Source organism: Sciurus carolinensis, chromosome 5 (genome assembly GCF_902686445.1).
Source record: "Sciurus carolinensis chromosome 5, mSciCar1.2, whole genome shotgun sequence".
Taxonomy (NCBI): Eukaryota; Metazoa; Chordata; class Mammalia; order Rodentia; family Sciuridae; genus Sciurus; species Sciurus carolinensis.
Window position 1 is genome coordinate 21,541,483 of NC_062217.1, and position 14,863 is coordinate 21,556,345.

At 36.2% G+C, this 14,863-nt stretch overlaps 1 long non-coding RNA gene across 1 annotated transcript in view; it reads right to left on the reverse strand.

Moving 5' to 3' along the window:
• The window catches only part of LOC124984485 (uncharacterized), a 32,685-nt gene extending 18,618 nt beyond the window's left edge, over positions 1–14,067 (reverse strand). The window contains exon 1 of the long non-coding RNA XR_007108689.1: positions 13,958–14,067. This is a non-coding gene — a long non-coding RNA (uncharacterized LOC124984485). The remainder of the gene's footprint in view (positions 1–13,957) is intronic.
• Between the last annotated feature and the right edge of the window lie 796 nt (positions 14,068–14,863).

Consider the following 14,863-nt stretch of genomic DNA (forward strand, 5'->3'; position numbering starts at 1 on the left):
ATGAATTTTAATGATATTTCAGTTCAGTAATTAAAGTAAGCTAAACATTCTCTACATAAAAATATATATATATATATATATATATATCTATATATATATATATATATACTTGGTTGGAACTGTAGCTCAGTGGCAGAACACTTGCCTAGCACATGTGAGGCACTGGGTTCAATCCTCAGCTCCTCATAAAAATAAACAAGTAAAATGAAGGTATGCTGTCCATCTACAACTATAAAAAAATTTTTAATTAAAAAAATAAAATATATACTTAATATTTCATTACAAAAATCAGCTACAAACATCTTTCCAATATTGTAAATTCATGTTATTAAGGTCAGTTATACCTGCATGTGGATGCACTCTTATCTTGTAGTCTACTGGTGTGTTTTGTGTCCAGAAAGAAATATCCTACCCAAATCAATGATGTTCAAAAGATGTTCCATGTTTTCATTAATCATGAATTAAGGGAGTTCCACTTATTCATATATGTAGAGGGGGGTCTTTACTAATTTTTAAAAAATTAAGAGTTTAAATTAACAAACACTGTATAGCAGTAACATATATTTTTCTCTCTCATATACAAACACTTTTCCTACCTATATGAAATCCTGTACAAGATCAGTCTTGGTCCTTGGGAGAACCTACCTTTAGGGTTTCCAGACACTCCCCTAGCTACCAGGGAGCATGTGTAGGAATTAGTTTCACCAGTTAGATGCCAGCAGCACCCAGGATACTGAACCTGAAGTGAAGTAAACTTGGGGTTGAGGTAATGTCTATGGTGTCCACCTCAGATCCATTTTTCTGTGGTGGGAAGGGCTTGCGGCAGGAGTGAGGGGCAGGTGACCTGACCTACACTTTTAAGCCCTGTAAAGTGCGAGTCTTTTGTCTTTTCCTATACATACAAAGACCACTTGATTGCTACATCATATGGCCAAGTTACAGATAAGGCTTTGTTCTTATTTTTATTTTTTGCTCCACAGTTACAGCTTGAAACTTTATTAATATCTTTTTTTAATGCACCTGGAAATACTTCACAATTGACTCATTCTCACCCCACCCCCACATTTTTGTAGTTGTATTTTAGTTAGAAAAGTAACTTCCTTTCTAGAACCTGAGTCCACACAAATCGCAGTTCTTAAGTGTCATTATTAAACATCTCTTTATTTTAATTCTCCAATACTATAGGTTATAATGGAAACCTCAAAGGATAGGAAGTTTCCAGTTTAACAAGAAAATACCCCCCAAAATATGGACACAAATATGCCTGAGTATGCCCGTGTGTTCTGGGTGTGACAGGCAGCGTGTTCCATCATCGGTATTTATTAGTACAGATTCTCAGCAAGGTTTTGTAAGTTTTAAATCCAATAAATGTCTTTGGAATTGTGGCCCAGAGATCTGCCTCAAATCTTAGCTGCAGACCTTGGGAAAGTCATTTGATTTCTGCCAACTTTATTTCTTCCATCAGTGATTTTAGTGATTGGAGCAAAAAGTATAAGAGTACTTTCAACACTGTAAAATCATGATTATAAAAAAATATAATTATTGAATGGAAAGAATTTGTATTTTAGTTAGATAGGTAACTTTCAAAGATTTGGCTTTTTAATAGAGTTAAAGCACAGTGTTGTACTTCATATTAAATTAAAGGGATTATCACATTGAAGACAATATAACATGAAATATAATTAATTGAAGTGGTCTTTGCATACATTGTCTAAAAACAAAAGAAAAGAAAAATCTTAATATTTTATTTAAGTTTTAGTTTTTGATAAAGAGGATTTAGAAGGCAAAAATAAAAACAATTTTTTTAAGAAATGTCTTCCACATATATTAGATGATTATTATATTTATGAATTAAGATAGTGACAGGGCAGTGTTTTCATTTAAAAAGAGCATGATCAGAAATGATTTAGCAAACCATTTTCCAAATCTGATTGACACAGTCAAGGGAATTCTAGATATACTCAAAGTGCTTCTCAAGTGCCTCATTAGCATAAAGAGAACCTGTAAAGTACTACTGAAGTATTTCAATTTACAAAAGATTGCTTAACAAGTCCACTGACTGAAAACTCAGGTAAGTGGTATTAGTCTGTTAGATGGTGTGAAAAACAGATATCCTTGTCTAAGTGAGAATAATGAAATGACCTGAAATTAACTGCATTCTAATTTACATTAATGTAAAAATGTTCTATTTTCCCTAAACGTTAAGGAAATTCAGAAAAATGAGTTTCCACTAAGGGATATTTACTTTATGTATTCAAATATGATTTTTCTTTTTGCTAGCCTGTGAGCTTCTCTAAAAGTGTAATGTCTTAATTCCACCACTTAAATTTTATACCCTGAGAAGAATCGCATAATCTTAAAAACATGATAATATCAGAGTTCTGAGTATTTTGAAATCACCAATTAATTCCTTAAATTTGACTGGTTGACTTCAAAGGGTCTTTCCTTCTTAGAACAAATGGCAATGTATTGAACATATAATTTGTTCTGTGTTAATAATTATAGTGACGCACCAAAAAAGGAATTTTAAGATTTAAGTAGACATACACATATGCATAGAATCATGAACAAAATTTCATCATAGAATTTGACAATATTCTTTTAAATTAAAACTATCATAAATCATAGCAACTTAGAAACAAAAGAAAAAGTAAACAAATGAGAAACAAAAATATAATATCATGCTAGGACTATAAATATATAGCAGTTTTGAGCTTACTGCAATTTTAGTTCAAATTGCTGCCTTTGCAATGAGGTGATTCCATTATAAAAGGGTTACTTTATTTTAATATTTAAATTTCTGAATTAACGCCAGAATACTTATAATGTGTAGTATGTTCAGGATTACCATAAATCCTGATGTTTCAAACATCAGTATTTCATAATATATTTTGCATTACCTTTATTTTGTTAATAAAACTCCATTTTGACATATTTGATTTTCCTGGGAACACAGTAAGTTAAAATGCTAAGGAGGATTTTGTATTCTTTCCATGTCACTCTTCAATCACTTGACATGATATTCATATAATTTTACTATGTTTTTCAAAAGTGTTAAGAACCACTTTTGCTAGTTTCATCTCTTCTCTACATTTCTTCCTCTCATGGAATACAAAGAACAAATCCTCTCATGGGATTAGCATTTGAAACATACGCTAATCGGAATGAGAAATATGCAATTCTTCATATTAAAGATATTTAAGAAAAAGCAAGCTTAAATTGGAATTCACTGGCCCTCTAGTGTACTGGAAGCAATGTATCAAGATAGGGACGAAAGGAACTACTTGAATTTAGAAACCATGATATACATGCTGTTTTAAAAATTACCTGATTAAAAAAACTTCTCAGAAACTTCTCTTATATACAACGATTCTCAAGAAGTATGTATAGACAACTAATTATATACGTATTACTATATAATGCATCTAAATAGTTAAGATAAACACTTGAGCAGTAGATATCTGTCTGTACATTTTGGAGCATATCACAAAGTAAAAGGGAATAAATGTCAACAATACAACCAGAGCACTGAAGAGCTTATGTGGGTGTTCACAAAATGACTATAGTCTCTATGGTAATTTGCAGACAATATGTCAAGGTGCCATGAATCCTGATACATGTAGACCAGCATAAGTGGAAAACATGGCAAGGCCAAGGTATCAAGACTGAACGTTTAAAGAACCATCAGCGGACAAGATTTTTCTCCATAAATTAAAAAGTGAAGTAAACAAGTGACTTTCATTGTGGTCCCTAGAATGCAATATTCCATCTCAAACTCAGAAAAAGCTTACATCCATATAAGAAAGAAGTGATTAATAATTGTTATTATCTCAATAACAAAATTCACATGACAAAAATTAAATTATGAAGTACTGGAAGAAAGGAATTCTGTTTAATTGATCTGCATTACTACAATGTACCAAATTACGACAAAATGTCTGCTGATTTGAATTATAAATTAGAAAATTCATATTTTATGGTATAGTGTTCCAGCAGATGTAAATAAAGTCACAGACTTTTATAACTGTAGTTTAGTCTCAGTCTACAGGTGAACTGCCCTTGCATCAGGCATTCAGTCCTGGCTTACTGAGTTGGAGCACTGGCAAGACTCACAGTAACTCTGTAGGAGTAGGGAATATTCCACAAAAAGATATTATACATGAATGATGCAAAGTGATTGACATTTCTAATAAACACAAGAAGGATGGTTGCCCAAAATACTCAGGGTAATACTGAATGTCTACTTTAAAGTTTTAGCAAAATTTTCAATAAATATGATCAAATTTTCTTAAAAGCTCATAAAACAATGGTTTTAGTAGAATATTTTTCATGAAATTTTGTCTTCAAGAATGTGGAATCTTTTAGGAACAGGAATACAAATAAGCAGTTAGTTCTATCTTTGCCTGAAGGAAAGATGCTAAGTTTTGTCTGCCAAATAATCATGCTGTTTAATTATTTCAAAACAATGATTGTTGCATGATAGTACACATATATGAGCCATTTATATCACCAACATTCCATTTATCTTGTTTCTGAAAAATGTCCTCAAAAATAAATCATGAAGAGTCTAATTTCTTTTATTTCATGGCTGACCTATTAAGTCCCAAGTTTTAAATTCTGGGAATATGTCAATGAAATTGATGCAGATGCATTCAAAATAGGTTGGAATCATAATTGAGATATTATATCTTGTTACTGTTGGGATATGAGGTGTCCTCCAAGAGCTCTTGTGCTAATATAGGAAGGGTCCAAAGCAAAATAATTAGAAACGATCAAGATTGCATTAATAAGTAGCCTAAATTTAAATGAATTATCAGGGAGGTTACTTCAGGCAGGTGGGGCCAGCTGGAGAAAATAAGTTCCTGGAGGTAGGCCTTTCAAGTTTATATTTTGGTGCCTTGCTCTCTGTTTTCTCAGCTGCCATGATCTGAGTAGCTCTCCTCTGCCATATTCTTTTGCCATGATGTCCAGAGACCACAGAGACCAGAAAGACCTTGGGATCAGAGAGATGGAATCAGCCAACCATGGACTGAAAATCTAAACTGGAGAGCCCAAAATAAACCTTTCCTTTTCCAGTTGCTCTCATCAGGTATTTTGGTCACAAAAATAAAAAATTAACACATATTTATTATTACATTAATCAAAATTATAATTTTTATACTATAGTGTAATTACATTATTACATAATTATGGCATAGACTACTTAACTATATATTATATACTATATTTAAATTTTTATCAATGTTCCACATCTGGAATGATGAGACAAAATGGGTCCTATACTATGCAAACTGCAGTTCTGTAATTTTATCTCATCTTTATAACATATTTCCAGCTTCATTAGGAGAATAGCTTAGCGAGGTACAGAGGTGCACATCTGTAATCCCAGTGACTTGGGAGACTTGGGCAGGAGGACTTTACAAGTTCAATACAAGCCTGGGCAATTGAATGAGACCCTGTCTCAAAATAAAAAGACCAAAAGGGCTGGTGATGTAGTGATGGATGCCTCTTGGTTCAACTCCTAGAAGGAAGGAAGGAAGAAAAGAAGGAAGGAAGGAGTAAGAAAATTATTGCATTCATTTATTTTATAAATAAAATTTGATTAACTGTATAATTGTCTATTATACAATTGCAAATTATCTTGAGTGCAACAGTTCTAAAATAATCATTAACTTGGTTAAAAAGTTGTTACAGTCTATAGCTACAATGATCAACTTAAAAAAATAATAATAAGACAGAGGAATATATGATAAAAAGGCTTTCACTGGGCAAAATCCAGGTCATGTGAAACTCAAGAACAAGGAAAACCAACAAAGTTTATGTAATAATCACAAAATAAAAAGATTTTAAAGAAAAAAATCTAACACTACAGATTAAAAGAAATTTAAGACTGGGAATGTGGCAGTGTGCTTGCCCAGCAAACACAAGGCCCTGGATTTGATCCTTAGAACTGGAAAAAAAAAAAAGAAACTTAAGATGCACATTTACTAATGGTGAGTTATGGACCTTATTTGTATTCTTATTTTTTTAAAACCTGCAGAAAATCACTTAAGATAATTAGAAAATCAGAACACTGCATATTTACTGATAAAATAGATTGATTTTCATCCACATCCAGCTTTAATACTTTACTTGATGTTTAAATCAATTAATTATTTTCTGTTTTCCCCAAAAGAAATCTGTGGTCTTCAGTAAGTTCTTGTCTAAGAGTTCTGCACTTGCATTATGAATTTCAGATATGTAGATGTTATGGTTTGACTGTGAGGTGTCCCCCAAAAGCTCACATGTGAGACAATGCAAGAAGGTTCAGAGGAGAAATGACTGGGTTATAAGAGTCTTAACCCAATCATTGAATGAATCCCCTAATAGGGATTAACTGAGTGGTAACTGAAGTGGTAGGGTGTGGCTGGACAAGGTGGGCATTAGGGCGTGGCTTGGGGATATACATTTGTATCTGGCTAGTGGAGTCTCTCTGCTTTCTGATCATCAATCATATGAGCTGGTTCCCTCTGCCAGTCTTCTGCCATGAGGTCCTGCCTCACTTCAAGCCCTGAGGAATGGAGCCAGCCTTCTATGGACTAAGACCTCTGAAACCATGAGCTCCTAAATAAACCTTTCCTCCTTTAGAGTTGTTCTGGTCAGTCCTTTAGTCACAGCAGTGAAAAAGCTAACTAAAGCAGTATATTAACAGATGTCCCTAACGTAATATCTATTATGACCAAGTCCTATCTAGTTGCTTGAGAAAGTTTTTTTTTTTTTATGCCCAACATCATCTGTCTGGAATGTACAGACATTCAATTTTTGTGGAGAGACACTCATATTTCCTAAGGGGAAATACATTATTTTAAAAGGAAAGGAAAAACAAATATACCCACAGTGCCTAATTTACTAGCTATTTGTAACCAATCAGTATAAATTTCTATACATATATACATGAGTATTTTAAATAAAGGGCTAGATAATGTACCACAGAAAAAAAGGTTAGCTTAATATGTGTTTTAATTTTTATAGCCATAGCATAAGCTATCCACTACTACACAAAGTTGAAAAGACATAAAATTTCAAACTCCACTGTTTAAATTTAGCATGGAGACCCAGAGACTCCAATTTATTTGCTCACAGTCCCAGGCAGAACTAGATTCTGGATCTGAATCCTAGACTTTTATGTTTCCAACACCATGTTGCTAATTTCAAAGCTCTATACATGATCTATCATCTCTGACTATGGCTAGGTGAGAATAGAAGAAAATAAAGTTCCAAAACAATTGTGTAAAGTATCAGGGAACTTAACAAATATGCTTGTTTCAATAAATAAAATGACTTATTAAATCCATCAACTTATAGTTGAATAAAAATGAATCACATAGTCCACTAATGTAAAGACAAGTAGCTATCTTTATCCAGTTCTGTTCTCTGGAGCAGGTCAGGTTACCGCTGAGCTTCAACTTCATCAAGCATATAAGCATATAGTATAGAAGTAAAGAGAAAAATTTTATAAAGGCTTAATTTGGGGGGAACTTTCTGTTTACAGTATATTTATCACCTTGCCTTCCTTCCTCTTCTCAAAAAAAAAAAAACTACACATAGTTTGGAATTCACTGAAACAGCAACAGATTTTTATGATAAGGCAATAAAGATGGTTAAATAAAATTAATGCAGAATTTCTCAGTGAATAAAGTTGTGGTTGTCACATATTAAATAGGCAAATTTACATGCTGGTATTTAGAAAATGGCTAAAATACTAAACACATGTTGCATTAATCTGTTTTAAGTATACCATGTTCAGAGTTCTATGTCGGGTGGGTTTTATTTTTTTTCTTAGGGATAGTTTGTAACAGGAAGAACTGTCCCTTACGTTAGTGAGTTACATATATACAAATTGAAACTGTAAATTGTGAACACTGGAAAACACCATTGTGACATAGAATAAACATCTTAGTAATATATTAAAACGAATGTAAATGGAAGTTAAAATTGCATTACTATGGCGAGATGCCTTTTAAGGTAATTTCTATCTTGAAATCTGATTCCAAATTACAAAATTGAGGATAATTATAAAATTTCTTCGCATGTTACTTCGGGTGGTAGAACTATAAATTCTTGAAGAATAGAAAGCTTTCTTATACATGCAGAGGTCACTAATCAGTATGTTGTGATTAATTATTCAGCCTTCATCTTTCCTATAGTGCAATTTTGTAGTCTCGTCCTAACTAGCTCTTCCAGTAGGCTGTCCATACTATTGTCAGAAGGACAGTTTCATCATGCTTAAAAAATCCTCTTGTGGCCTCCCCGACTCCTGCAGGCTCAAGTCTGAACCCGATCCCACCTTATTCCCAAGCTTGTCCTTGCCTGCCCTCAACTTAGGTCAATTCTCATACCAGTTCAAAATAGCTGGCAAATTAAACAGGCAATCAGATTTTGTTGATTGTTTCTGTTAAAATACAAAACATGAACAAGAATTCTAGAAGAGAATCAGGAAGAAAAAAATTCACTGTACTTCATTAAATTCAGTTAGTCTCAGATTTTAGTCCTATTAGTTGTTTAGAAAATAACATATTGTTAGTTAACAACTGGATAAACAAGATAAATTCCTGCAAATATGCCCAAGATAACTTACTACCTACTAACCTGCAAGGTGAACATGTGTCCTCTTTGTCTAATTGGTTGTCTTGGTAAGGTAAGGGCTCCACAAAGGTTACAACTACTCTCTTCAAATGTTGGGTTTGGTCTTTTCTGAAAATGTTAATTATAATTCATTAAAACATTCTGTGCCTACTATATGCCAAATGATGTTCCATGGGATAGAATATAACAGAGAAGAAAATTAAAAATCTCAGTTTTCTGGACATTTGTTGTCTTTAATAATCCATAAATTACATCAGTACATATGTGTTAAACTGTAAGAAAATAATGTTGTATAAGAAGAAGAATGCTTTCAATGGGATGTTAAGACTTCTCTGACACAGTGACAACAGAAGTCTGAATAAACAGAGGAAGCCAGCGAGGACATCTGGGGAATAAACAGAGAAAAACCAAGCCAGGCCAGGAGGTGAGCGTGTGCTGTGATAGACCAGGAGGCTATCAGGGCCTCAGAAGGGAACCAAGAGTGGGTGGGAAGTGAAATCAGAGAGGAAGGGGAGACGGGGACTGGAATGAGGAGGTGGGCAGAGCACATGAGACCTTGCAGCAGTGATAAGTAATGTACCAGACAGTGTATCAACATCACTGATCTGAGCTTCAGAGCAACCCCAGTAGATATCATCTGTATTTGAGATGGAAAAAGAGCTACAGAAGATAAGCAAAACTTCCAAACACATCGTAAGAGGTAATACTGGGATTCAGTTTCATGGCCTACATGACTTTAAGACATTTTATCATATGTCATATATATATATATAACCAGTTTATATATATATAACCAGTTTGTGTCTGTGGGTTTTGATGCTTCAGTGAGAATATCCAAGGATGGTACTGTTCGTAGTTAAAGGTTAGTGAGAACAGGGTTAAATACTTTGTGTACAGAGCAATTATTTGGTTCCTGTTTAATCAGAAGTGATAACCTACTGCAAAGATTGGGAACGCATAGAAATGAAGAAAAATTTTAACCACACAGAAAGAAAACAAGTTTTCCAAATCTCGCTACCACCATATTATTCTTCATTGTAGTGAAGTGTTATTTGGGAAAACTTCAAAGAAGAAAAATAGAAATAATAAAAATAAAATGAGTTAGAGTTTTCAAACAATCCTCTGGAAATTCAGTGGTTCATTTAAGACATTTTTGTTGAATATATCATTGCTTTATTTTTAGTTTACTTTGGCACAGATATGGAAAGTCATTATTGTCCTTAAGATGAACTTAAAAGGGGGGAAAATACACACCAGTCCAAAAATAAGGAATTAAGGGGAATTATGTTTAAGGAAACTGCTTCTTCAAATTGCCTTCCTACCTTTTTAGATAAATGTAAGTGTAAGCTTTACTTAAATTTATGACTACTGCATTAAGTCGTTTTAATATTCTTTGGGATCTAAGGCTTTCATCTTACACTTAAATAACCTCTCATTGAAGACCTGGATTAAGTAAAGAGTTTTAAGAAAGCTAAAGAAATCAGAAAAAAATAAAACACGGCTAAGTAAGACCTTAACCAAGCCATTTTGAAACAGTTGGTGGTGAGTGCTCCTAAAATAAGCTCTGAATTGCTATTATAAAAACCTACCATAGTACACAAATATAAGAGGCAAGACAGGAAAGGACATGCAGGATACAAACTCATAGAGATCAGAATGTGTATCAATCCCCAGCAACACAGATTTCTGGGCTAATGATCTTATTACTATATGCCATTTTAAAGTTCATACCTGAGTACAATTAGGTTAGCATACAAACCAGTAAAAGATAAAGCTGAGTCACTTATTAGTCTAAGATCAATAAGATAACTGAAAGGTGTAAAGCTGGGAGGGAATATAAAGCTGACATGAAAAAAGCACATAGTGGTAATAAACAAGTTTACATTACCCTGCTACACAAATATGGTAAACAGAAAGTTTTATAGGTTGAATAAGGCCATATAAACAACTTAAGAACATGATAGAGCAGACAGCATTGTACCTATGAACCACACTGTTTCCAGAGTACTCCAAGCATGGCAGAATTTAGCCTTCAAGAACCCCGTTCTCACTGCAAACAATACCATCCTGGGATATTTTCACTGAAGCAACAAAACCCACAGACACAAACTTGGTTATATTAAAAGGGATACTTTCATAAATAATGGGCCTTGGAAATGACAAGTAAACATGTCCAAACTGACACCAGATTAGTTCTTTCTTTCTTTCTTTCTTTTTTTTTTTTTTAATATGCTGACTTTACTGGACAAACATAAATTCTTCACCTGCTACTTGTGAACTATTTATTTATCAAACCCAGTAAAGTTGAAACAAATATTGGTATAACAGACCATGACCTCTAAAGATGGTTGGTATTCTGTTATTCCTAAAAATGATTTTTATGAGAGCAAAGCACTTATTATCTGCTTCAGATAAGTCTAGCTGAATTTAAACTTCAACTTGTCTTCAAATCTCACTTGCGGAAGATCTGGACTACTCTTTAAAATGCATAACACTCGACTTCCTATGAATGCTCTCTTATTTCCAACTAGTAAAGAAGGAAAGTGTTTTCTAGAAGCATCATGACCAAGGAATCAGTCTAGTGACCAGCTGTGATTACCCTGGATGAGAGATTTAATTTTTGTAGGTCAGTTTCTTCATCTATTAAACAACACCATGTTTAAGGTTTGAGGAATAAGTTAATGATTCTAGGATTGTAGGGACTGAAAGGGTACCTCCTTCATTTAGAGATAAGCAGTGAACATCAAATAAAATAGGCCAAGACTATATAAGTAAGAAATAAAGTATGGGGACAAGCTTGGCATATTCAGATACAAAGTATTTGGAAGGTGGCCCAACAAGAGGCTCAGAAATTGTTTCAGCCTGATCTATAGCACACTGCACGTGCTCTTTTATAGCTTTATATAAATGTACACCAGTAACATTTACTTTTCATGCAGGCTTTCTTTTTCTTCTTTTTCTTTGTTTCTTCTTTTTTTTTTTTTTGCTTGAAAATAGATCTTTTTACAAAAGTCAAGAACCTATCCATAGTCATTTGAAATCAACCAAAACAGTTCAGCAATAAGAGTTCAATGTCCAAAACAATAGTAAACACTGACCACTTATAATACTCTCAAGAATTATCTTTGCTTTCTAAGAATGTACATTAAATAATCAAGTTATTATAATAATTCCCTAAAAATCAAGTTATTAAGCAGATACATTTACTCAAAAGTTACAAGGAGATAATTAGCATCAACCACAATCCACACAGTCAGCCTCAATTATGATCCTGCTGTGAAAACTACTTATGGGCAATTTTTCCTATAATCACTTCAAATAGTAATAATATATAAAAATCCATAAAAGTAGGCCAATAATACCATTATAAAATTGGACTGATATAAGATATACATAAGCCCAGAGTCCCTGAGAAATGAACATCTAAATGAATATTTAAAAATTATATTTTCATTCACAGACTTTAGACTGAGCTAAAAAATAAAATTCACATAGCCTGTTTTTTCATGAATCTTTAAGAAAATTTTAAGAAACTAAAAAAAAAAAAAAAAAAATTGCTATGTTTAAGAAACAGTAATGCATTTCTTTAATGTGTCAGTGTTTAGAAGTTCAAACCAATTAATTTCCTCAAAGATTGTCTTGATTAAGTACAGTAAGATATTAAATGACTGGTCCCTGCCATGCACTAGAAATATGTCTTTTAAAGAAGTGTTAACCCATTGGCTCTCAGGGCAATTTCACCCCCATGGGTATCTGGCAACTGTCAAAGTCTGAAGACACTTTGAGTCGTCACAACTCTGGCTGTCTGAGGGTCAGGAAGGCAGAGAGCCCCTAGCACCCAGTGAGTGGGAACAAGGAGGCAACTAAATGGATCAGGGGAGGGGGGCAGGATTAACAAATACCAGTGGGCAGGGAACCAACTGTAGCAAGAAAAGCAAGTGAGAAAGCACGATGGCACCCTTCCTGCCTACCTCACCTGGAGTACTGAAGACAGTGGCCTTTTGGAAGCTAACCAACACATAACTCTTCCCACCAAGAGTCACCTCATTGATTTCTGCAAACATCTTTGCAGCATTTAAAAACCTGTTTCCAACTGGCAGAAGCCATCAGTATTTCATTTGTCTGAAAAGACAGATATCATTTTCAACCCCGTTTTCCATCTAGTAAAATTTGGTAATTCCCTTCGCTCAGAGAAGTGAGTCTAAGATTTATCAAGATTGTTTCCAAATATCATTTGAAAAGTTTTAAAATTCTTTCATGTTGAAACATCTCCCTTCACTCCATAAGGCACAGCAAGCCCAAATTCTACAATTTAACATCATGTGTTTAGCTGAACCTTTCAAAGAGCGGCAGAGCAAATTCAAGGTGAGCTTGGGTCGATGGTGCACACCTGTAATCTCATGAGGCTGAGGCAGGAGGATGGAAAGTTGGAGGCCAACCTGGGTAACTTAGGGAGACCCTGTTTCAAAATAAAGAGTGATGGTTGGAATATGTAGCACAGTGATAGAATGTCCCTGGCTTCAAATTCCAGACCCCCTCCCACAACACGCAAAGATAAAAACGGGTTCCAGGTCAAAATGTATTACCATTTTTAAGATTAAAAGTACCACAAATCGGTCAGCATTTTGGAATTGATCATCTGATTCTACTCAGTCGTTTGACCTTTCGAAGAAACCAAAATGCTAGACAAACTGTACAGAAAGATAACAGGAAGCTGGTGGCAGAATCTACTAACCTCTTTTCAAACGTCATGTAACATTTTTTTAATAAGAAACTTTTATTCACTCAAATACAGCTCATTCAGAGAAAATGCAACTAATAAATGTTTTATTGCACAGTCCTACCACATATGTAACACATACCTCTTCTCTCTCAGAAAGTGTGGGGAAGAGCACCACGAACTCCTAACCCCATAGGCACCCGCCTCCGACCCTGATCATGGAATGAGGGCAAGGCTGGAGGCCCAGACGGGGGCAGAGAGCTATAAATTACAGATACCATTATACCTGTCACTAGGAAGGAGTGGAGACCGACTGCCTTGCAGGGAGAACACTCAGAGACAAAAGGCCAGAAGTTCAAGTTTGCAGAACTTAGCAAAACCCGGCTTGTGGGCGGAAACCTAAGCCGCGGCTTGCCGGCGGCCGCTGGGAGTAACTGGGTCCCCCACGCTGCCGAGCGCCGCGGAGGCCGCCGCAGTGCTCAGCCCCAGCTGGCTGCCGGCGGCCGCGGCGGCCGCTCCCAGCGCACGGCCACCACCCGCCGCCCACCTGCACGAGCTCCAACGGGCCACGCACCACCCGCCCCGCCCCGGACGGATGCTCTGAGCACCTACTGTGGGGCCTCTGCACCGAGCCTTGGAAACCAGAGAAGTTCACAGCCGTAACCTCCTCCGACCGCGGGGACACCCAGTCGGCGCCCCACCGCTACCGCGGCCACTCCACCGGCAGGGGCGGGGCTCCCACCGGGCCCCGCCCCGACCCTCCAGGCCCCGCCCCGACCCGAGCTAGCGCGGCAGGTCGGGTGCGTGCGCTGCAGGGTGCAGGCCCAGCCAGGTGGGATAGCAGCGAGGGCAGGGAGGGGCCCTGTACTCAAAGGCACCTGGGACCCGTCCTGAGGCCAGCGGTGGCCAAGTAGAAAGTCCTTAATGGTGCTCAGCCTCCCGAGGCTGCGCGAAGGACAGCTGCACAGAGCACCACCTCCCAAGCACAGGGGAAGCAAGCACAGGACCAGTGCCCAATCCCTGGATTAAAAGCAGGACTTAGTCACTAAAGGGCAGGTTAACTTCTCTGTGCCAGAGTTTCTTCACCTTTAATTTGGAGGTGACATTAGCGTCCACTTGATGGAAGTGTTTTGGTAAGCATCTCACAAACCGATCAGCTTTGAGTAGTAACTTGATCTGGAACATCAGGGGTTACATGATATCATGGTAGTGAACTCTTTTTCCCATGTAAAAAAACTAATTCATACCTGGCTCAGAATAGTGAGGAGTATGAACCACCACGGGGCTGATGGCCAAGGAAATGCATAAGTTCGCGGGAAGTATCCGTGTGTAGCCACCATTAGGTAGAAGCAATTGGTGTTGTTCTTTGTTTTGGTACTTGGGCAGTCCTTTTCATATTTATTTGCTGTTTGTTTAGCGAAAAGATCTCTCTAAGTTGCTGAGGCTGGCCTTGAACTTGGGATCTTCCTGCCTCCCCTTCCCAAGTTGCTGGAATTGCAGGGGCCGCCCCTTCGCCAG